Raw genomic sequence first — 24056 nt, 5'->3', positions numbered from 1 at the left:
GAAGTTATGACCAATCGAAGATCCGCGATAAAACCGACACGATGTCGAATGACGTAAAAAGTGAGTTTTTGATAAACTACTTTTTAGCCTTAGTGATCTAAATGAAAGTCGTAGTATTCGTTAAACCGAGAAGTTCAATAAAAAGAACGTCAAAATCTGACTTCGTATGAGGAAGTTATGATTTTTACAAGTTTCAGCTTAGTAGTAGACAGCTAAAAACTCGAATTTTAGATCGAGTGATTTTTAGCCGACACAACCTAAACGAGAATAGAAGGTCTCGTCATTAGTAGTACAACGGTAAAAAGTCTGACGAAAACGGACGTCGGATGAAGAAGTTATGAATTTTTAACGGATTTACCACTCCCGGTCTGTTAAAAATAATAATATAAAAATAAAGTCAAAATTTTCCGACGAAGTCTAAACGAAAGTTGTAGAGCATAATTTTCTCTACGCGTGCATATAAAGAACGTCAAAAACGGAGTCCGTATGAGAAAGTTATGGATTTTACAAGATTGGGCACATTCTTCGAGAAATTTCGCATGAATAGTGATTGCCACGTCACCCTCGCTCGGAGTTGGCCACGTGTCCGAAGCTGCTGCGTGGCATGTCCGAGAAGCGACGCGTGTCGCACAGGTGTCCGAAGAAGCACGTGATCCTCGCATGCCACACGTGATCCTCGCATGCAACACGTGATCCGACCCTCGTGTCCTCCTCCCATTGGACCGAAGCAGCCAACCCAATCCGAAGCAGCCAGCTCTCCGGCCGAAGCTTCGCCCTGCTGCCGCGTGTTCTGAGCCTCGCACACATGCCCTCCTCTCCTCGCTTCGGATCCGAGGCTCGCACCTATATAAAAGGTGCGAGACCTCCCAGTTACATGTTTGAATTTTGGTCTTTTTCACCCCTTTTCAACATTTTCTTACATTCCGACTTTCCCCGAAGCCCCGGTACTTATTCCAAAGCCCGAAGCGCACCCCGAGATTCCCGAGAAGCCCGAAAAATTTATCTTTTCGGTTTTGAAGCTCTACCTCGCAGATCCCGGTTTTCAAGAAAACTCTCGGTTTTCAACGAAGAAAGTCATATTTAAAGCCGAAGTGCTGCCCAAATTACTATTTTGACCCCCGTTTATTTCTCGGTGAGTTTAATATATAGGAACAATTGTATGTTATGTGTTATATGTGCTATGTGCTTTTCCATGTTATCATCTCGAGTTGTTGTATCTGCTATTTTATAGCAAGGCTGTACCTCTGACTTGAAGTGTATGACATAAGCATCACTTGGGTATTGGTATGAACCGTTGACCATGAAGTGTATGACATGGGCATCACTTTGGCTTCGGTAGTATGCTAAGATAAGGCTGAAAGCCTAAATATTCTAGCAAAATGATATTCTTGAGTATTTACTGTGCCATTTGTGCTGAAACTTTATTGATTTTATATCAAGTATGGAATTTGTTATGTCTCATTGATTAATATGGAAAGCTTTTCGCATTATGCCTTTGTTGTTCCTTGTTCCTCTTTGCTTCTGGCATATTACAGTATATATATGGCATAACGTTATATTGTATCTATTATTGAACTCACTAAGCGCCACCGCTTACCCCTCTCAATGTTTAACTAATTTGCAGGAGATAAGCATCCACTATAGTTATATACTGGTAGCAGATTTTTTGAATAGTTTGAAACTACTGTATTGATAGAAGATTTTTTGAATAGTTTGAAACTACTGTATTGATAGAAGATTTTTGAATAGTTTGAAACTATTGTATTTTGTACTCCCATATGTATAAATCTATAGAATCCTGGGAAGTTATGTAATATATAACACTATGAAATAGTGAGTTTGTATCCAATAGTTTGTAACCGCTTTATCAATATAAAATATTGTTTTATGAATATGCATGTAGCATGTTTTGGAGTAACTATATTGTCAAGTATGAAAGTTGGATCTTTCAGAAATATGAAAGTATAGAAAGGGTTCTTTCATCTTTCATCCTACTTCACCGATTCATCACCACCTATCCATCACCTAATTATCATCACCTTCCTATCATCACCTATCTCTCGTCATTTTATTTCATCACACAGCAACTATTTCATCTACCCATGTTTTATCCCAACGTATTTGTAGATATAAAATAAATATATATTTAAATCATTTAAAACATGTATAAAATCATTCATCCATCATAGACAACAAGTATTCAGATAATATGCACACATAGCACGTAATTTATATAAAATACTTCATATCTATGTGTAAGATGAAAGGGACCATGCACTCACTTGAAAAGGTGGTGAATCCGAACTCAGACAGCGCTTCGCTTCTTAAAAATAATTTCATTCGACGAAATCTGGTATTATTACCACTAGAGTTTAGTCTATTATTCGCCGAGACTAATTAATAGTCTAGCTATTATTACTTATTATATAAGCGTTAAACAATACTTATATAACCCATAATAATAGCCCAAGTACTTATTATAAGTTCCTAATAACGCTACTATAATTAAATAAACGATATATTAAAAATAGCGTAGGCGTAGCTCACTTACAACGGGTTTTATAGAAAACCGGGCTTTGCTTGGAGCAGCGTTCCCGAGCCGAAAAACTCTTCTTCTCGGAGCCGTCGAGCACTCCGGGGCTTCCGCCTCGTGCTAGGGAGGTTCCCTAGGCTTTTCGGGGGGTTTTGGGGCTAGAGAGAGGTTCTAGAGAGAGAGTAAAGAGAAGAAAGAATGGGAAATGTGTGAAGAAAATGAGGGTGGGAGAGGTTCTATTTATAGGGTGAAAATGGCTGAACTTGGTGCCACATGTCACCATCTAGTGGCAAGACTTGGGGAGAAAGCAATGGCCAAGATTGTGCCACATCACCCATTTTCGCACAGCACACTTCCGACTTCTAAAATCCGTAACTTTCACATACGACCTCCGTTTTTGACGTTCTTTATATCCACGCGTAGGTAAAAATAATATCTACAACTTTCATTTTGACTCCGTCGGCTAATTCTCGACCGATCTTAAATTTAACAGTACGAGGAGATTATACTGTTAAATGTCCGCGTAAAATTCATAACTTCTACATACGGACTCTGTTTTCGTCTGTCTTTTTACCGTTGAGTTCCTATTAATGAGATCTTCAATTCTCGTTTAGATCACTAAGGCTAAAAGTCGCTCTATTGTAAATTCACTATTTACGTCTCCCGGTGCCGTGCCGGTTCTGCCGTAAAACTTCGACGGGTCATAACTTCTTCGTTATAACTCGGATTTCGGCGTTTTTTATATGTACGGAAACCTTGAGACGTATTCTACAACTTGGTTAGGATTATATATTCTAAATAATCTTTTGTCAAAAAGTCGTTTTCGACCCCTATTATCTCTAAATTGACTAGCCCGGATCTGCGGGCGTTACAGATAACTTGTTTTTAGGGTAAATATAGGATTTTCCTAGGATAACACTGGCATTTCTAAAACGGATGGTTTACTTTCTACTAACAGATACTCTTCCAAAACTGCTTTTCATAAGAAAATATAGGATTTTCTTGAGGAACACTTGTCAAAAGGGATCAAAGAAACATTTTCCACAAAAACTAAATGCTTATGAACTCACCAACTTTATGCTGATATTCTTTCAAAACTGCTTGTATTCTCAGGAAATCAGTAGACAGGTACCTGCTGGAATTTGAGAAGCTGAAGCAATAAGAGTGTTATGTTATTACTTTATATACTTTTGATGTACCTAAAACAAGATTTCAAACTGATGTAAACATTTTACTTATATATGTATCCACTGTATTGGTTGTGTTGCTATGTTTCCTATTATTCATTGGTTGTGATGCTAAACATGACGTCCTCCACCCCCGAGCGTTTCCGCCGTTCCGGTTTGGGGGTGTGACAGATTGGGATCAGCGCCCTTGTTTATAGCGAACTAAGTATACCGAACCTTACATGGTATACAACTATAAACACTAAGGGGCCTAAGTGCTCTAAACTAAAAGTATATTTTCAAAATTTAAAGTATTTTGTAACGAGTATACTAGTATGCATACCTAACAGAATCAGAGTCATAGATAGAACAAAACAAAAGTATTTGGATGTTGGGACGCTGCGGTTAAACCTGGACGGTTATGTAATCATGTCTAGGGTGAATATAGCCTGATCAACTATATTCAGTCAAGACATGACCAACATGTGCTTGGGAGTGATTGTGGTGTTACAGCTGGCCTAAAACTTACCAAAAACATTCATCAAAAAATACTCTAGGAGTATTTTATCTAGAGCCAAATTCCGTATACAGATTCATTCCAAGTGTTGATACCACTTTCTTCTTAAGCGATAACTTGCTTGCGTTAATAACCTTTCTGTGCTTATCGATCGGCAGTATACTTTTATTATCAGGATGAGATATATCTTGTTTTATATATCCCGAGGACTTACCATCCTCTTCTTCCTAATTGTTTCTAGAACAAGATGCCTCCCCGACCAAGACCCATCAGAAGAAACGACGACACTCCACCACCACCACCGCCTCCTCAGTTCGACACCGTCATGTTCCAGGCAGCAGTTACTGTGACATCCTCATTTTCACGGCCAGAAAAGACCGATTTTGTTTATGCTTTATAAAAATCAGAGTACCTCTTTTAATAAAAATGTTGCGGAATTTGTTCCCAGTAAAACATGATAAATACATTATCAAAGCATTTCCGAAGAAAAGTATTTTTATTCATTTTAAAACATTTTGGATGTCATCGTCAATACAGAAACATAAGCATAAACAGAACTTACATTCATTATCACTAGTGATTTATATCTCCTTAATATCTCAGTGTAATGTGACTTCATATCAACACCTGTGATATAAATAAACTGAGTGGGTCAGGTTGGGAAACCTGGTGAGTACATAAGGTTTTCAACCCACAATAAATAAGTTTATTAACTTTATCAAACCAAACAAACCCGATTACCCGTTCCCGTGATCCTCACTTTACGTCCCTAAAACATCTAACACAAGGGACCTAGTCTAAGGACTTTCATCGGGGTGACAACACATGCTTCGGGGGTTCCTCGGCAATTCATGTCAAATAAGGCAACCATGTGGGGGATGGAGTACTGCTGGTGAGCACACCGTTCAAATAAACGCCTACAGGTTGCGAGCCTGCTAGCGTTCCACTGGACTGTCTAGAATAGTCCGTGGTCGTCATCTATACTCCACTAGATGACTGGATCATCAATAACATCTATATCGAGGCCTCTCATTATTTTATTTTGTCACACAGCAACTATTCATCTACCCATGTTTTACCCAACACATTTTGTAGATATAAAATACATATACAGTTTAAATCATTTAAAACATGTATAAAATCGTTCATCCAGCATAGATAGCAAGTATACAGATAATATGCACACACAGCACGTAATTTATATAAAATACTTCATATCTATGTGTAAGCTGAAAGGGACCATGCACTCACTTGAAAAGGTGGTGATTCCGAACTCAGACAGCGCTTCGCTTCTTAAAAATAATTTCCTTCGACGAAACCTAGTATTATTACCACTAGAGTTTAGTCTATTATTCGCTGAGACTAACTAATAGTCTAGCTATTATTACTATTATATAAGCATTAAACAATACTTATATAACCCATAATAATAGCCCAAGTACTTATTATAAGTTCCTAATAACGTTACTATAATTAAATAAAAGCTATATTAAAAATAGTGTAGGCGTAGCTCACTTACAGCGGGTTTTATAGAAAACCGGGCTTTGCTTGGAGCAGCGTTCCCGAGCCGAAAAGCTCTTCTTCTCGGAGCCGTCGAGCACTCTGGGGCTTCCGCCTCGTGCTAGGGAGGTTCCCTAGGCTTTTCGGGGGGTTTCGGGGCTAGAGAGAGGTTCTAGAGAGAGAGTAAAGAGAAGAAAGAATGGGAAATGTGTGAAGAAAATGAGGGTGTGAGAGGTTCTATTTATAGGGTGAAAAATGGCTGAACTTGGTGCCACATGTCACCATCTAGTGGCAAGACTTGGGGAGAAAGCAATGGCCAAGATTGTGCCACATCACCCATTTTCGCACAGCACACTTCCGACTTCTAAAATCCGTAACTTTCACATACGACCTCCGTTTTTGACGTTCTTTATATCCACACGTAGGTAAAAATAAGATCTACAACTTTCATTATGACTCCGTTGGCTAATTCTCGACCGATCTTAAATTTAACAGTGCGAGGAGATTATACTGTTAAATGTCCGCGTAAAATTCATAACTTCTACATACGGACTCTGTTTTCGTCTGTCTTTTTACCGTTGAGTTCCTATTAATGAGATATTCAATTCTCATTTAGGTTGCGTAGGCCAAAAACCGCTCGATCTAAAATTCGAGTTTCGGGCTGTGCACTGCTAAGCCAAATCTTAGAAAATTCATAACTTCCTCATACGAAGTCAGATTTGGGCGTTTTTTTATGCACGCTCTCGGTTTAACGTATACTACAACTTTGGTTTAGATTACTAAGGCCAAAAAGTCATCTATCGTAAATTCACTATTTACGTCTCCCGGTGTCGTGCCTGTTTTGCCGTAAAACTTCGACGGACCATAACTTCTTCGTTATAACTCGGATTTCAACGTTCTTTATATATACGGAACCCTTGAGTCGTATTCTACAACTTAGTTAAGAGTATTTATTCTAAATAATCTTTTGTCAAAAAGTCGTTTTCGACCCCTATTATCTCTAAATTGACTAGCCCGGATCTACGGGCGTTACAGTTACCGCCGCTGTAACCGCAACAATGGCACAAGTGAACTCTGGTGGGGCTGGAGGTGGAACCGACCCCCAACGGCAAGATGGAAGTCAGAGACATCAAAAGGAGTGTTCCTACAGGGACTTCATGACCGCAAAACCTAAGCCCTTCGACGGGAATGGAGGTGTTATCGCTCTAACTCGATGGTTCGAGAAGATCGAATCCATCTTCGAAATTTGCGCCTGTTCCGAAGCTAACAAGGTAAAGTTCGCCGCCTACACCTTCACCGACAGAGCCTTGACCTGGTGGAATGGTCGAGTCAAAACCCTAACCCTGCCAGTGGCAAATGCCATGGGTTGGGAAAAACTGAAGGAACTCATGCTTGCGGAATACTGCCCGAAGGGAGAAGTGCAAAAGTTGGAGCACGAACTCTGGAACTTGAAGATGAAGGGTTCCGACATCGCTGCCTACACCGCTAGATTCTGTGATCTGGCTCTCCTCTGTCCGGGAATGGTCACCCCGGAAAGAAAGAAAATCGAGAGGTAAATCTGGGGACTGACACAACCAACCAAAGGAAATGTCTTGGCTGTTAGACCGGCCATGTTTGAGAGCGCCAAGGATCTGGCACAGACTCTGATCGATCATGGGATCGATCTGGATGAGGCATCAGCGGTCGCCGAGCCACAAAAGGAGAGTGGCGAGAAGAAGAAGAAATTTTGGAACAAACGCAAGGGCTAGTCTCCTCAGGAGCCCTCCAAGAAGCAACAAACAGTGGCAGTCCACGCTGCTACTACTCCTACTGCTGTTCCAACACCCAAGCTCCTACCGGTGGCTATGCTGGAAACCTACCTCTGTGCAACAAGTGTAACTTTCATCATCACGGACCCTGTCGTGAATTGAAATGCAACAACTGTGGAAAGAAGGGACATACGGGTCGATACTGCAAGACACCTGTTCAACCAACCAATCCGACTCCTGGAGCGGGTGCCAGCCAAGCCTGCTATGGATGTGGAGAAGTTGGGCATTTCAAAAGAAACTGCCCCAAAGCGACAACGGGCGGCAATACAGGAAGAGTGTTGGCGTTGGGCCAGGAGGAAGCAGTCGCTGATCCTACCGTTGTTACGGGTACGTTCCTCCTTGACAACTCTTATGCATGCATTCTCTTCGATTCTGGTGCGGAGAGGAGTTTTGTTAGTCATGCATTCAAACATCTAATCAAATGTAAATCCCAACCTCTAACCGAAACATTTACCGTCGATATGGCTAATGGAAAGAAGGAGAGCACTAACAACATATTCATAGGCTGTACTCTTACTCTAGACGGTCATTCCTTTTCCATCAACCTTATGCATGTATCCATTAAGAGTTTCAATGTCATTATCGGCATGGATTTGTTAAGCCCCAATCGTGCTAATATCCTTTGCTACGAGAAGGCTATCCGTCTCAATATTCCCTCTGGCGAAGCCCTCACTATTTTCGGTGATAAACTCAGTTCGAGCCTTCGTATCATTTCATGCATCAAGGCCCAGAAGTATCTCCGACAGCAATGCCATGCATTCCTAGCTCACGTCATTGATGAGACGCAAAAAGTTAAAGACCTCGAGAGTCTTCCCGAAGTCTGCAACTTTCCTGATGTCTTCCCCGAAGATCTTCCAGGAATTCCTCGCGAGCGTCAAGTCGAGTTTCGCATCGACTTAATCCCCGGAGCTACTCCTGTAGCTAAATCTCCCTATCGTTTAGCGCCGACAGAAATGCAAGAATTATCCAGCCAACTTAATGAACTTATCAGCAAAGGATTCATAAGGCCGAGTTCCTCACCCCGGGGAGCCCCGATTTTATTCGTAAAGAAGAAAGATGGATCCTTTCGAATGTGCATCGACTACCGAGAGCTGAACAAGCTTACCATCAAAAACCGTTATCCCCTACCCAAAATTGACGACCTCTTCGATCAACTTCAGGGAGCCAGTTACTTTTCAAAGATAGACCTAAGATCAGGGTATCATCAATTGCGAGTTCACGAGAATGATGTGCCCAAGACAACATTCCGAACTCGTTATGGACACTACGAGTTTGTCGTAATGCCCTTTGGTCTAACCAACGCACCGGAAGTATTCATGGACCTGATGAATCGGGTGTGCCACCCTTTCCTAGATAAGTTTGTAATCGTGTTCATCGATGATATACTCGTCTATTCCCGAAGCAAAGAAGATCATAGACATCACTTGAGGCTAGCATTAGAAACACTACGGACGGAGAAGCTTTATGCGAAATTCTCTAAGTGCGAATTCTGGATTCAAAAAGTAGCTTTCCTTGGTCACGTGGTAAGCGAGGAAGGCATACACGTGAACCCTTCCAAAATTAAAGCGATCGAGAATTGGTCTGCACGAAAGACACCCACAGAAATCCGGCAATTCTTGGGTCTCGCGGGCTATTATCGCAGGTTCATCCAGAACTTCTCCAGAATCGCTAAGCCTTTAACTACCCTGACACAGAAAGGTGTAACCTTTAGTTGGGGAGCCAAGCAAGACACTGCATTTCAAACATTGAAGCAGGTCCTGTGCATCGCACCTATCTTGTCCCTGCCCGAAGGGACGGAGGACTTCGTTGTCTACTGAGATGCATCCAATCAGGGCCTAGGCTGTGTGCTCATGCAACGAGGAAAGGTTATCGCCTACGCCTCGAGGCAGTTAAAAACACACAAGGTCAATTACACAACTCACGATCTAGAGTTGGGAGCAGTGGTCTTTGCATTAAAGATCTGGAGGCACTATCTCTATGGAACCAAGTGCACTATTTTCACCGATCATAAGAGCTTGCAGCACATCTTCGATCAGAAGGAACTAAACATGAGGCAACAACGATGGGTAGAGTTACTCAGTGACTACGAGTGCGAAATTCACTACCATCCCGGCAAGGCCAACGTGGTAGCAGATGCCCTCAGTCGGAAGGAGCATTCAGGGCGAAAGGTGAAAGCATTAACGATGACTATTCATTCCCATTTATCCGCACAAATCAGAGAGGCTCAGCTGGAAGCCTTGAAACCAGAGAAAGTGGCGGATGAAGCCATGCGGGGAATGGACAATGTAACAACCGGATTTACAGGGACATTATTGTGTATGTTAATCTTGAGATTTGAGGAGGGACTCGACGAGTTGAAGGACCAACTCGCCGAGTCAAGTCGAGATTTGCCGCGTGGACTTAATGAGCGGACTCGACGAGTCCAAGGATGGACTCGCGGAGTAGGTACTAGGCAGAGAAAACCCTAAGTTTCGGGTTTGAGCCTATTTAAAGGAGCTTATGACCTTGGGTGCGCCTCATATCTCCTGTGAGATACCCTAAATCGCCATTGGAGCCAAGGAAGAGGTCTTGTGATGAAATCAAGTAATTTTGGTGTGGTTTTTCAAATGAAGTGAAGGAATTCAGCTTGAGGGACCAAAGGAGGTTGTTATCCTGAGACATCTAAGCAAGGATCTCCATTTTGAGGTAGTATTTCGCCCCTTCCTTCTGTTTTTGTGTAAAATCCTTGAATCTAGGGTTTTCTTTACTCTTTCTTGGATAGTATATGATGCATATGAGGTCCCAATGTGGAATAAGCTTTAGATCTGGACCTTAAGAGGTCCAGAGAGTCCCAATCTTCCAGCTTTATGCAGTCCCTTTGGGGTTATGGATCTAGGTTGCCATTTTAGGAGCTATTTCTTCATATAAGGGCATAAGAGGGTTGCATGAGCTTAAAGATTGAACCTTTACGTGATTATTGGGTGTAAGAAGGTCAGATCTATAAGTTAGAGAAACAGATCTGACCTCAGAAGATCTTTTGAGTGTTGCCATGGAGGGAACTCGTCGAGTCCATATGGGGACTCGACGAGTCGAGTCGGGTTGCCCCGCGATTCGTGACCAGTGGTAACCCATCGAGTGAAAGGTTAACTCGACGAGTCGAGTGAGGTTTTTTGAGGATTCAGGGGACACGCATGGACTCGCCGAGTCACTCGAGTGCACTCGACGAGTCTGGTCAAAGTCTGACCGTTGACTAGAGTTGACTTCAGTTGACCTTGGGGTTTTGGTTAAGCTGATTCAAGAGAGGTCAGAGAGGGGTAGAATGGTCTTCTACCCATTATTAGGGGTGAGAACATGAGAGGATTTTTATTAGAGATGTTATCATTTTGATAGGAGGAGGCTAGGTCGGGTTATCGAGCACGAGAGGGTATCCGACATCATGCAAGGTGAGTCTTCTCACTATACTTTACCTTGAGTGGTAATTAGAGTTATGTGACAGAGTATCTAGTATGCTATGTATGTTATGTGTTGCACTGTATTATTTCTATGTGATTTATGCTGTGTGTATTCCAGAGTTTACAGAGTTAGGACCGAAAGGTCCACAGAGTTAGGACCAGAGGGTCCACGGAGTTAGGACCAGAGGGTCCACAGAGTTAGGGCCAGTAGGCCCACAGAGTTATAGCCTCGAGTGGCTAATATGTGTTATATGTGGTATTCTGGGGAACTCACTAAGCTTTGTGCTTACCGTGTTATGTGTTATATGTTTCAGGTTTTCTCAGGATCGCGGGACGGCACCAGCTTGATTGTACACACCAGAGAAAGAGTTATATTTTGAGGATCCTGGATAATTAATGGAGTTGTGCTTGTAATTTGAATAAACGATATTTCTATACAATATGTTAAGAAAAGTATGCGATTTTAAAATGAAAAATCTGTTCAAAAAAATTACGGTGTTACAAGTTGGTATCAGGGCCTTGGTTTGAGGGATCCGGATGCACCTTCGGGTAAATCCGGACTCAAACTGGGGATTTGAGAAGATTTTTCAAAGAAATGATTTTTCTAAAGCAAACGAGAGTCTCCAAGGGAAAACGAGAAAGAGCAGTGTGTAAAATCAGCCAGAGCCAGAACGGTGATTTCCCAAAATACCCTTACTTTTGTATTATGAGATAATTATGACGTATTATGCATGCTAGAGATAGGCTAAGTATTTTATATTTTAGGACTAGAGTGGCCTGATTTGTGATGCCTTAGCCAAGGAGTTGTTGTTATTTGTGATGTGTTTTCGAGTATGTGCTGAGTAAGAGTATCCAGCATGAATCTTTTTAGAGAGGGATTTGAGTAGAGGAGTAATCTAGGAGAGATACCTACATAAGCATTTGTGGAGTTCGCTGAGAGGGTAGTCAGATGTCCGCGTGGGGTAAAGTTCCTTGGGTTCGGTGGTATCCTTAGAGTATGAGGAGATGAAGTGGGTAATGACCTAGAGTGGTTTTACATGTTGGTAGAGATTATTCGATGCCCGAATGCTGCTTGCTTCGTGCTTTGTGGAACTCTTGATGATGAGAGTCAACTACTAAGTGAATATGACGATAGTCAGGAGGTAGATGGCTGGCATCATAAGGAGTTCTTCAGCAGCTGATGGCGGAGAAGTGGGAGAACCTAGGAAGAACCTAGGAAAGGGTAACCCTAGTCAGATGAGTACGCTGACAGAGTAGGATATTTCGCAGAGGAGCGAACACGCATGACAGGGTTGGTGATTGAGAAGGTCGAGCAGCTACTTAGGAACTCGGGGATGGTCCGTGTGGAAAGTATGGGTAGATGTGGCAGGTAGTATGGGCCTGTACTACTGAACGCAGAGGACCCATACTCGATACAGGGAACATTCCGGAGGTTTTAAGTAGCAGATCGAGAGGTGATTCCATGGTTCGAGTACCATGATTTGCAGCAGATCGAGAGGCGATTTCATGGTTCATGTGCCATGATTTGCAGCAGATCGAGAGGTGATTCCATGGTTCGTGTGCCATGATTTGTAGCAGATCGAGAGGCGATTTCATGGTTCGTGTGCCATGATTTGTAGCAGATCGAGAGGTGATTTCATGGTTCGTGTACCATGATTTGCAGCAGATCGAGAGGTGATTTCATGGTTCGTGTACCATGATTTGTAGCAGATCGAGAGGTGATGTCATGGTTCGAGTACCATGATTTGTAGCAGATCGAGAGGTGATGTCATGGTTCGAGTACCATGATTCATAGCGGATTGAGAAGAGATAACATGGTTCGGGTACCATGATTCGTAGCGGATTGAGAAGAGATAACATGGTTCGGGTACCATGATTTATAGTAGATCCAGAGGTGGCCACATGGTTCGAGTACCATGACCCGTGGCAGTTAGTGTTATTGGTTCTACCAGTTATTCCGTGGTAATTGGTTAGACCGAGATCAGAGGTAAAAGAGTATGGGGTAGAGGGCCATGATGAACGAGTTTTAGTGAAGCATCCCTTAAAAGGGAAATCGAGTTAGCTCCGAGGGATTGTTGGTGAGATGCCAATTGGAGTCGCAAGACTCAAGAATGAGTAGAGATGGCGGTTATGGAGGATTACGACATGAGTTGAGCAATCAGCCGATGGAGGAGATGTCATTTTCTGTGACCTAAGCGGTGTTATTTCTGTTCCTGTGAGAAACAGGAGAGGTATTGAGATTTTCGGTTTCCAAGGTTGGGGGTGAGCCCTGTGGGTTAGTTTTGGTTACGATCTTTCATCAGAGTATTTGGGCAGTATGTCTGCCGAGAGGTAATGTTAGAGCATGAGTAGATTATCAGCGGGGACTGAGATGATTAAGGACAAGGATACACCCTATTTGAGCATAGTAGGGCATGTATTAGCTGCAGCGACAGACGATCAAGAAGAGGATATTGGAGCGGTGTCTCTTATTGTCTATGATGAGTATCGAGTGTGGTAATGAGGACTCCACTCTTATTACAACCCACATGATGGAACGTTGGTTGAAGAGTCAAGGATGAGGAATATGTTAGTTCGTTATTTTCAGACTGAGAGTCAGGGTTGCGACTGGACAATTGAGATGTCCGGAAGTGGGATGGTACGAGATTCTGAATGACTAGAGGTAGTCATGATGAGAAGTTTCTGAGGATTTCATCGGAGATTCGGGGTATTTGGAATTGCTTGACCTCCATCGGGGGGATTATCGAGCATTGCGTATCACCTTCCAAGAGTAGGTGCGATGTTATTGGTAAAAACAGTCTGTAGGCTAGATTGTTGGCGAACCAATTGGTGATGGTTCGAACCCTGAGTGGGGGAGAACCGGGTACTTTTGAGGAGATCAAAGATTTGTTCAAGAGTGGTTAGAGAACTGGATAAAGAGGCATGCAGTGCGGATTCCTGAGACCAGGGTTATTGGTGGTCAAGGAGAGGTGCAGAGTGAGATAGTGCATGTGGTACGTGTTTGAGAAAGGATGAGTGTCTCCATGGAAAATGGCCGTTGGTCGGAGACCTTGTGATGGTTAGGAATCCTTCAAGGTTAAAATGGTGAATTCGAGGTGGTTGGCTTGTGAGGTTAGTTCGGCGGTTGAGAATTTCTGGTTCAGAGTATGGGCTATTATATGTAGTATGGGAAGGGAAGAAGTTGATTGGGAAACCAACTTCAGGGTCGTTATGAGTATTCTTGCATGAGTTTTGAGCATTAGAGGAGGAAGTTTCGGATTGTCATCTTCGTGTTCTGAGTCGTTGGCAATTTCTCCGTATTTTAATTTGGGAGATGGAGTATTTCGGGGTTACAAGTGGCACGAGAGAAAGACCGGTTGCGTGATTCCGAGGAAGCAATGTGGTATCTGAGTATGATGCCATGAGTATGAGATCGGCGGTAGAGTCAAGACACTGCAAGACGTTGTGATGGTATTCCGGGGTATCCGAGTTTAATGTCCTAAATCTCAGATTATTTTGAGTTTTGAGTTTGAGATGATGAGTGGTGTATCAAGTGTCTATGGTTCCGGTGGGGGCCCTTCAGCTAATTGACATCAAATGGATTTATTGAGAATCTGAATTGCAGCGAGAAAAAGAGGTTTTGTCACGACGGTGGTCGTCTGAAGTAGTGATGCTTAGCCTATAGGGGTGTGTGTGTACCTATCTATGCTGGGCCGCAGAGCATGAGTTAATGATCGCAGTATGGTGTCAACCTGAGGATGAGATTGTGAAGTGGTAAGAGTAAGTGCGGTAAGACTGCGGGGAGCTGCAGTTTCAATGAGTCAGTGAGAGGTTGTGGTGATGCTACGGGGAACCGTAGTACTCACTATTCAGTGAGAGGTTGTGGTGATGCTACGGGGAGCCGTAGTACTCACTATTCAGTGAGAGGTTGTGGTGATGCTACGGGGAGCCGTAGTACTCACTAGTCAGCGAGAGGGTGTTGTGATACTGCGGGGAGCCGTAGTACTCACTAGTCAGCGAGAGGGTGTTGTGATACTGCGGGGAGCCGTAGTACTCACTAGTCAACGAGAGGGTGTTGTGATACTGCGGGGAGCCGTAGTACTCACTAGTCAGCGAGAGGGTGTTGTGATACTGCGGGGAGCCGTAGTACTCACTAGTCAGCGAGAGGGTGTTGTGATACTGCGGGGAGCCGTAGTACTCACTAGTCAGCGAGAGAATGTTGTGATGAAGTGCTCTCTGATCGGAGCTTGACGCAGAAGAGTTTTAGGCTTGGGTAGCCCTAATATTTAAGTGTGTGGAAGCCTGGGGTCGAACCAGGGGCGAGACTGGGGTCTTCACATTTGTCGGAAGTCGTTATATTCTGAAATGAGTAGTGGTTGTCGCAACCAAAGGGAAGTGGATAAGTGAGGAATGCATGGGTTGCGGGTCATGAGTCATAAGTTGAGTGGTTCGTTGGGATGAGTGGTTCCAACTCTGTGCCGGACCAGACTCTCGAGTTGAGTTCGATCCTAGCGGTGTATTGAGTAGGCAAAACGAGATTCCGGATTCAGATATGAATTTCCTTTGGAATGGGGTATTGGTTCCATCTGGTGTCTTAGACCTGAGTGGGTCAATTCGTAGGTATGAGAAAACCGCGAAACGCATGGAACTAATGAGTAGTAGACGACAGAGGTCGAGGGTGAAACGAATTCCGTATTCGCTTGGGGAAAAGCGAACTTCGTGACTTGTGTGTCACACTGGGCCGAGATAGCTAGTGTGGGAAGGAAGTCAGTGAGGCATGTTGAGATATGCAATGGGTAACCCTTTGAGGTTCAATTGCTGGGTCGAGAGATGACCTGGTGCTCAGTCTTGAAAGGGATATTGAGAAGGGAGCTGACGTTTATGTTTGTCAGACGTCGGGGGACGCTTCTGAACAAGCATGGTCATTGTTCGTGTCTGAGGACAGGGTGTTGAGGGTTCGTTGTTCAGAAGGGTTGTGATTGCAGTACAGAGATGAGTCCCTGGTGTGATGTGATCCTTCCACTCCCTGGTATATGATCTGGATTGTTTATCATGTCTGGGACGAGTGATCTGTAGCCAGCTTTGGGCATGGACTTGTTTTATCGGTTCCCACTAGAGAATGAGAGGGGCAGTGAGCTATCGAGGTTTGTTATTCGAGGAGCGAATAACGTGGTGACATCTGGAGAGGGCGGTCTGGCTGTGTGTCAGGCTACTAGAGTTCCAGATTCTTGAGAGTCAGAATGGGTAGCATAGTGGCAGATGGGTCTGTCCTTTTCCAGGGAGGAGTTCCTGTTTGGATTCAGGTGTCCACAGAGGAAGATAGTTGTGTGGTATGAGACCCTTTCGATGGTGCTGTTTGGTTATTGGATTAGATCTATATGTTGTGGAGGAGCGATTTTGAGGGCGAAATCTAATTCAAGTGGGGGAGAATTGTAAAAACCGGATTTACAGGGACATTATTATGTATGTTAATCTTGAGATTTGAGGAGGGACTCGACGAGTTGAAGGACCAACTCGCCGAGTCGAGTCGAGATTTGCCACGTGGACTTAATGAGCGGACTCGACAAGTCCAAGGATGGACTCGCCGAGTAGGTACTGGGCAGAGAAAACCCTAAGTTCCGGGGTTGGAGCCTATTTAAAGGAACTTATTACCTTGGGTGCGCCTCATATCTCCTGTGAGATACCCTAAATCGCCATTGGAGCCAAAGAAGAGTTCTTGTGATGAAATCAAGTAATTTTGGTGTGGTTTTTCAAATGAAGTGAAGGGATTCAGCTTGAGGGACCAAAGGAGGTTGTTATCCTGAGATATCTAAGCAAGGATCTCCATTTTGAGGTAGTATTTCGCCCCTTCCTTCTGTTTTTGTGTAAAATCCTTGAATCTAGGGTTTTCTTTACCCTTTCTTGGATAGTATATGATGCATATGAGGTCCCAATGTGGAATAAGCTTTAGATCTGGACCTTAAGAGGTCCAGAGAGTCCCAATCTTCCAGCTTTATGCAGTCCCTTTGGGGTTATGGATCTAGGTTGCCATTTTAGGAGCTATTTCTTCATATAAGGGCATAAGAGGGTTGCATGAGCTTAAAGATTGAACCTTTACGTGATTATTGGGTGTAAGAAGGTCAGATCTATAAGTTAGAGAAACAGATCTGACCTCAGAAGGTCTTTTGAGTGTTGCCATGGAGGGAACTCGCCGAGTCCATATGGGGACTCGACGGGTCGAGTCGGGTTGCCCCGCGATTCGTGACCAGTGGTAACCCGTCGAGTGAATGGTTAACTCGACGAGTCGAGTGAGGTTTTTTGAGGATTCAAAGGACACGCATGGACTCGCCGAGTCACTCGAGTGCACTCGACGAGTCTGGTCAAAGTCTGACCTTTGACTAGAGTTGACTTCAGTTGACCTTGGGGTTTTGGTCAAGCTGATTCAAGAGAGGTCAGAGAGGGGTAGAATGGTCTTCTACCCATTATTAGGGGTGAGAACATGAGAGGATTTTTATTAGAGATGTTATCATTTTGATAGGAGGAGGCTAGGTCGGGTTATCGAGCACGAGAGGGTATCCGACATCATGCGAGGTGAGTTTTCTTACTATACTTTACCTTGAGTGGTAATTAGAGTTATGTGACAGAGTATCTAGTATGCTATGTATGTGATGTGTTGCACTGTATTATTTCTATGTGATTTATGTTGTGTGTATTCCAGAGTTTACAGAGTTAGGACCGAAAGGTCCACAGAGTTAGGACCAGAGGGTCCACGGAGTTAGGACCAGAGGGTCCACAGAGTTAGGGCCAGTAGGCCCACAGAGTTATAGCCTCGAGTGGCTAATATGTGTTATATGTGGTATTCTGGGGAACTCACTAAGCTTTGTGCTTACCGTGTTATGTGTTATATGTTTCAGGTTTTCTCAGGATCGCGGGACGGCACCGACTTGATTGTACACACCAGAGAAAGAGTTATATTTTGAGGATCCTGGATAATTAATGGAGTTGTGCTTGTAATTTGAATAAATGAGATTTCGATACAATATGTTAAGAAAAGTATGCGATTTTAAAATGAAAAATCTGTTCAAAAAAATTACGGTGTTACAAGTTGGTATCAGGGTCTTGGTTTGAGGGATTCGGATGCACCTTCGGGTAAATCCGGACTCAAACTGGGGATTTGAGAACAGTTTTCAAAGAAATGATTTTTCTAAAGCGAACGAGAGTTTCCAAGGGAAAACGAGAAAGAGCAGTGTGTACAATCAGCCAGAGCCCGAACGGTGATTTCCCAAAATACCCTTACTTTTGTATTATGAGATAATTATGACGTATTATGCATGCTAGAGATAGGCTAAGTATTTCATATTTTAGGACTAGAGTGGCCTGATTTGTGATGCCTTAGCCTAGGAGTTGTTGTTATTTGTGATGTGTTTTCGAGTATGTGTTGAGTAAGAGTATCCAGCAGGAATCTTTTTAGAGAGGGATTTGAGTAGAGGAGTAATCTAGGAGAGATACCTAGATTAGCATTTGTGGAGTCCGCTGAGAGGGTAGTCAGATGCCCGCGTGGGGTAAAGTTGCTTTGGTTCGGTGGTATCCTTAGAGTATGAGGAGATGAAGTGGGTAATGACCTAAAGTGGTTTTACATGTTGGTAGAGATTATTCGATGCCCGAATGCTGCTTGCTTCGTGCTTTGTGGAACTCTTGATGATGAGAGTCAACTACTAAGTGAATATGACGATATTCAGGAGGTAGATGGCTGGCATCATAAGGAGTTCTTCAGCAGCTGATGGCGGAGAAGTGGGAGAACCTAGGAAGAGCCTAGGAAAGGGTGACCCTAGTCAGATGAGTACGCTGACAGAGTAGGATATTTCGCAGAGGAGCGAACACGCATGACGGGGTTGGTGATTGAGAAGGTCGAGCAGCTACTTAGGAACTCGGGGATGGTCCGTGTGGAAAGTATGAGTAGATGTGGCAGGTAGTATGGGCCCGTACTACTGAAAGCAGAGGACCCATACTCGATACAGGGAACATTCCGGAGGTTTTAAGTAGCAGATCGAGAGGTGATTCCATGGTTCGAGTACCATGATTTGCAGCAGATCGAGAGGCGATTTCATGGTTCGTGTGCCATGATTTGCAGCAGATCGAGAGGTGATTCCATGGTTCGAGTACCATGATTTGCAGCAGATCGAGAGGCGATTTCATGGTTCATGTGCCATGATTTGTAGCAGATCGAGAGGTGATTTCATGGTTCGTGTACCATGATTTGCAGCAGATCGAGAGGTGATTTCACGGTTCGTGTACCATGATTTGTAGCAGATCGAGAGGTGATGTCATGGTTCGAGTACCATGATTTGTAGCAGATCGAGAGGTGACGTCATGGTTCGAGTAACATGATTCGTAGCGGATTGAGAAGAGATAACATGGTTCGGGTACCATGATTCGTAGCGGATTGAGAAGAGATAACATGGTTCGGGTACCATGATTCATAGCAGATCCAGAGGTGGCGACATGGTTCGAGTACCATGACCCGTGGCAGTTAGTGTTATTGGTTCTACCAGTTATTCCGTGGTGATTGGTTAGACCGAGATCAGAGGTGAAAGAGTATGGGGCTAGAGGGCCATGATGAACGAGTTTTAGTGAAGCATCCCTTAAAAGGGAAATCGAGTTAGCTTCGAGGGATTGTTGGTGAGATGCCAATTGGAGTCGCAAGACTCAAGAATGAGTAGAGATGGCGGTTATGGAGGATTACGGCATGAGTTGAGCAATCAGCCGATGGAGGAGATGTCATTTTCTGTGACCTGAGCGGTGTTATTTCTGTTCCTGTGAGAAACAGGAGAGGTATTGAGATTTTCGGTTTCCAAGGTTGGGGGTGAGCCCTGTGGGTTAGTTTTGGTTATGATCTTTCATCAGAGTATTTGGGCAGTATGTCTGTCGAGAGGTAATGTTAGAACATGAGTAGATTGTCAGCGGGGACTCAGAGGGTCCACGGAGTTAGGACCAGAGGGTCCACAGAGTTAGGGCCAGTAGGCCCACAGAGTTATAGCCTCGAGTGGCTAATATGTGTTATATGTGGTATTCTGGGGAACTCACTAAGCTTTGTGCTTACCGTGTTATGTGTTATATGTTTCAGGTTTTCTCAGGATCGCGGGACGGCACCGGCTTGATTGTACACACCAGAGAAAGAGTTATATTTTGAGGATCCTGGATAATTAATGGAGTTGTGCTTGTAATTTGAATAAACGAGATTTCTATACAATATGTTAAGAAAAGTATGCGATTTTAAAATGAAAAATCTGTTCAAAAAAATTACGGTGTTACAAGTTGGTATCAGGGTCTTGGTTTGAGGGATTCGGATGCACCTTCGGGTAAATCCGGACTCAAACTGGGGATTTGAGAACAGTTTTCAAAGAAATGATTTTTCTAAAGCGAACGAGAGTCTCCAAGGGAAAACGAGAAAGAGCAGTGTGTACAATCAGCCAGAGCCCGAACGGTGATTTCCCCAAATACCTTTACTTTTGTATTATGAGATAATTATGACGTATTACGCATGCTAGAGATAGGCTAAGTATTTCATATTTTAGGACTAGAGTGGCCTGATTTGCGATGCCTTAGCCTAGGAGTTGTTGTTATTTGTGATGGGTCAACTAAAGTTCCAAACCATCAATCAAGCCATAAACCCTCAAGTGAGGAGTTTACGGCCAGGACCCATGAGTTTACGGCCGTAAACTCATGGTGGCCGTAAACCCATGCTGGCCGTAAACTCTGATGGCCGTAAACTCCACCTATAAGTAGGATGTTCGGTCCATTTTCTGCACTCTTTCCTTTCTTAGGTTTGGAACTCGAAAACTCTCTCAAGAAATCATAGGATTTTGCTTCAAAAACTCTCATAATGTAAGTAAATCCTTCCATCTAAGTGTTAATATTTCTCTTCTCCATGAATCATCATTGATTTCATCCATGGATTTCATCTTGGAGTCTAGATCTTCAAGGATTCTCAAGAAACATCAAGAACACTTAGGTGTTTTGGGCTGAAAACACCCTTCTTTGCCTTCAAATCGTAAGTATGACTTCCTTATACTGGATATCTAGTATGAAACCATGATTAGCACCTTGAATTCATCCAAGAACACTGATCAAAGTGAGTTTACGGCCAAGAGCATCTCCCTTGGCTGTAAACCCTTATTAGAGGTGCAAATGGGGTCGTAACTCTTTCTAAGGCTTGGACTTAAGGCTAGAACACTTCCTTGTGGACTGTAAGACCTTAAAACACCCCTTTGAGCACAAATCATCATGAGTTTACGGCCGTAAACTCTTGTGGCCGTGAACTCATGGCCGTAAAATCTTGTGGCCGTGAACTCATGGTCGTAAACCCTAGTGGCCGTGAACACCTGGCCGTAAACCCTGGTGGCTGTGAACACCTGGCCGTAAACACAATAGTGTGGCCTTAAACTCCTTACATGCAATCCTTTGTGGTTATAACACTTCTATATGGGTGTTTCCTAGCCCCTAAGGTGTTTCACTCACATGATTAGTTGTTTAAACACTAATTATATTCATTTGTGTCCTTGTATGCTTATTAGGATCTGTGTGTGTGCTCAAGTTTCCACTTGGCATCTAGCATCCTATACCACTCTTTCATCCAAACTACTCACTGCAGGTGAGTTCATACCCCTACATTTTTCCATGTTTTAATGTTTTCAGGGGGGAATACAAGCCAAACTCAAAGTATTTTATTAATTTTAAACTTATTAATACAACTCAACGATTTCCATGTTTAATAACTTACTCGGATATTTTATCGCTTTTGTAACATGTTGAGCATAAGGGAAATTGTTATTTTGGAAATCTCACTACATATCTTTCAGAAAGGTTTTACAAAACATTTTCCATAACAACTCTAGTAAACTATAATGGGTATAGTTTGGGATAACCCTCTAGGTAGTTTCTACAAAATCAGATTTCCTGGTTGAATATATATAAACTATGGCCGATTTAGTTTATGTTATATGTTTTCTCAGAAGTATAAAGTAAATTTATTCAAGAATAACTACTGTTTTATACTGTTTCTCACTAGTAAACTAGATTATACAGAATTGTGAGGCTCTACTTCAATACTGTACCCTTTAGTGTACGGAACTAAATCCTATCTTAGTATAACCAGAGTCTCCTGGATGGAGAGCGTGAGATTTGTGAATAGATCTATTCGGGACTGACAATCCCACACCTGAACTGCTAGCTACAGTTAGGCGGGCATGCCTGGGGTGAACAAATGTCATTTAACTTAACGCCTGAAGAACGTTATAAAGGTCTCTAGGTCATATCAAGTATGGTTATACGACTCGCAAATAAGTATAAACTAACTTCGGTTTACGGACTCTACTCTTCATTGTTTTATTTTGAGTAATAAAACTACTTTTATACATACTGATAGTAATCAGGGATTTCTAAACTGACGTCTCTACCTCTAGAACGGATAACTTGTTTTTAGGGAAAATATAGGATTTTCCTAGGATAACACTGACATTTCTAAAACGGATGGTTTACTTTCTACTAACAGATACTCTTCCAAAACTGCTTTTCATAAGAAAATATGGGATTTTCTTGAGGAACACTTTTCAAAAGGGATCAAAGAAACATTTTCCACAAAAACTAAATGCTTATGAACTCACCAGCTTTATGCTGATATTCTTTCAAAACTGCTTGTATTCTCAGGAAATCAGTAGACAGGTACCTGCTGGAATTTGAGAAGCTGGAGCAATAAGAGTCTTATGTTATTACTTTATATACTTTTGATGTACCTAAAACAAGATTTCAAACTGATGTAAACATTTTACTTATATATGTATCCACTGTATTGGTTGTGTTGCTATGTTTCCTATTATTCATTGGTTGTGATGCTAAACATGACGTCCTCTGCCCCCGAACGTTTCCGCCGTTCCGGTTTGGGGGTGTGACAGTATGTGAAATACCTAATTATAAAAATATGTATTTATTAAGTACATAAATAAATATAAATTCGTTTTTATAACATAAATAAATACAAACACGTATTTTAGAAAAAATGTATACAAACACCTATTTTTATAATAAATGCATTTGTATACAAACACGTTTTTATAAAACATATATACAAACACATATTTTTATAAAGATGTATATAAACATGTAACACTCTAAATTTTCAAATAATTTTTTTTCATTTTTAAAACCTCCCAAAACAGAGTTTCACATTTCTCAAAATAACATTTATAAGTTGTTCAAAACACAAGACAACAAAATGTTTGACAATATCCCAGAATCCTCAAAACATAATCTCTAGCTGGTGTGTACAATCATGTCGGCGCCTTCCCGCGATCCTGAGAGGTACCTGAAACACATTTCACACAACACTGTAAACACAAAGCTTAGTGAGTTCCCCAAAATACCACACACAAATAATTAGCCTCTCATGGCTATATCTCAATAAGGACCCTCCGGTCATGTGTCTCAGTGAAGACCCTCCGGTATCACAGCTCGGGTCGGACCCTCTAGTTTGATATCTTAGTGAAGACCCTCCGGTAGGCACAAAAATAATATACAACGTAAATCACAAAGACAAAATGCATGATATCACATAACTCAGTATAACACATAAGATCCTCCGGTCGATAACTCAAATAAGACCCTCCGGTCACACAGTATTACCACTTAGTTAAGTATAGTGAGAAAACTCACCTCGTAGAGTAAAGAAATATATCCCACACTCGAACTGTTGGTCTAGACTTCGCCCCTCCATAGCCTCTAAAATCCACAACTTGACCAAAACGCTAAAGTCAATAGAAGTCAACAGTCAAAGCTGACCCAACTCATCGAGTGCAACTCATGAACTCGTCGAGTTCCTCAGTACTCAGTAATCACGAAAACACGAGTCAACTCGTTGAGTTCCTAGCCAACTCGTCGAGTCCATGCAGAGTCCAGAAGATCGGGGAAAAACCCTAACCACTCGTCGAGTTGTCCCACCAACTCATCGAGTTCACTCTGAATCCAAAAACGAGAAAACCCAACTCAACTCGTCGAGTTGGATGCCCAACTCGTCGAGTTCTTCAGCCATTACACATTAAACTCATTTCAGTCGATTCCAATGCTCCAAACTCCAGATCCAACCTCCTA

This window comes from Lactuca virosa, chromosome 2, assembly GCF_052849685.1.
Source record: "Lactuca virosa cultivar CGN04683 chromosome 2, Lactuca_virosa_CGN04683_v6, whole genome shotgun sequence".
In the NCBI taxonomy this organism is placed as follows: Eukaryota; Viridiplantae; Streptophyta; class Magnoliopsida; order Asterales; family Asteraceae; genus Lactuca; species Lactuca virosa.
The sequence above is the reverse complement of the archived record's forward strand: the minus strand, read 5'-3'. Positions refer to the sequence as shown.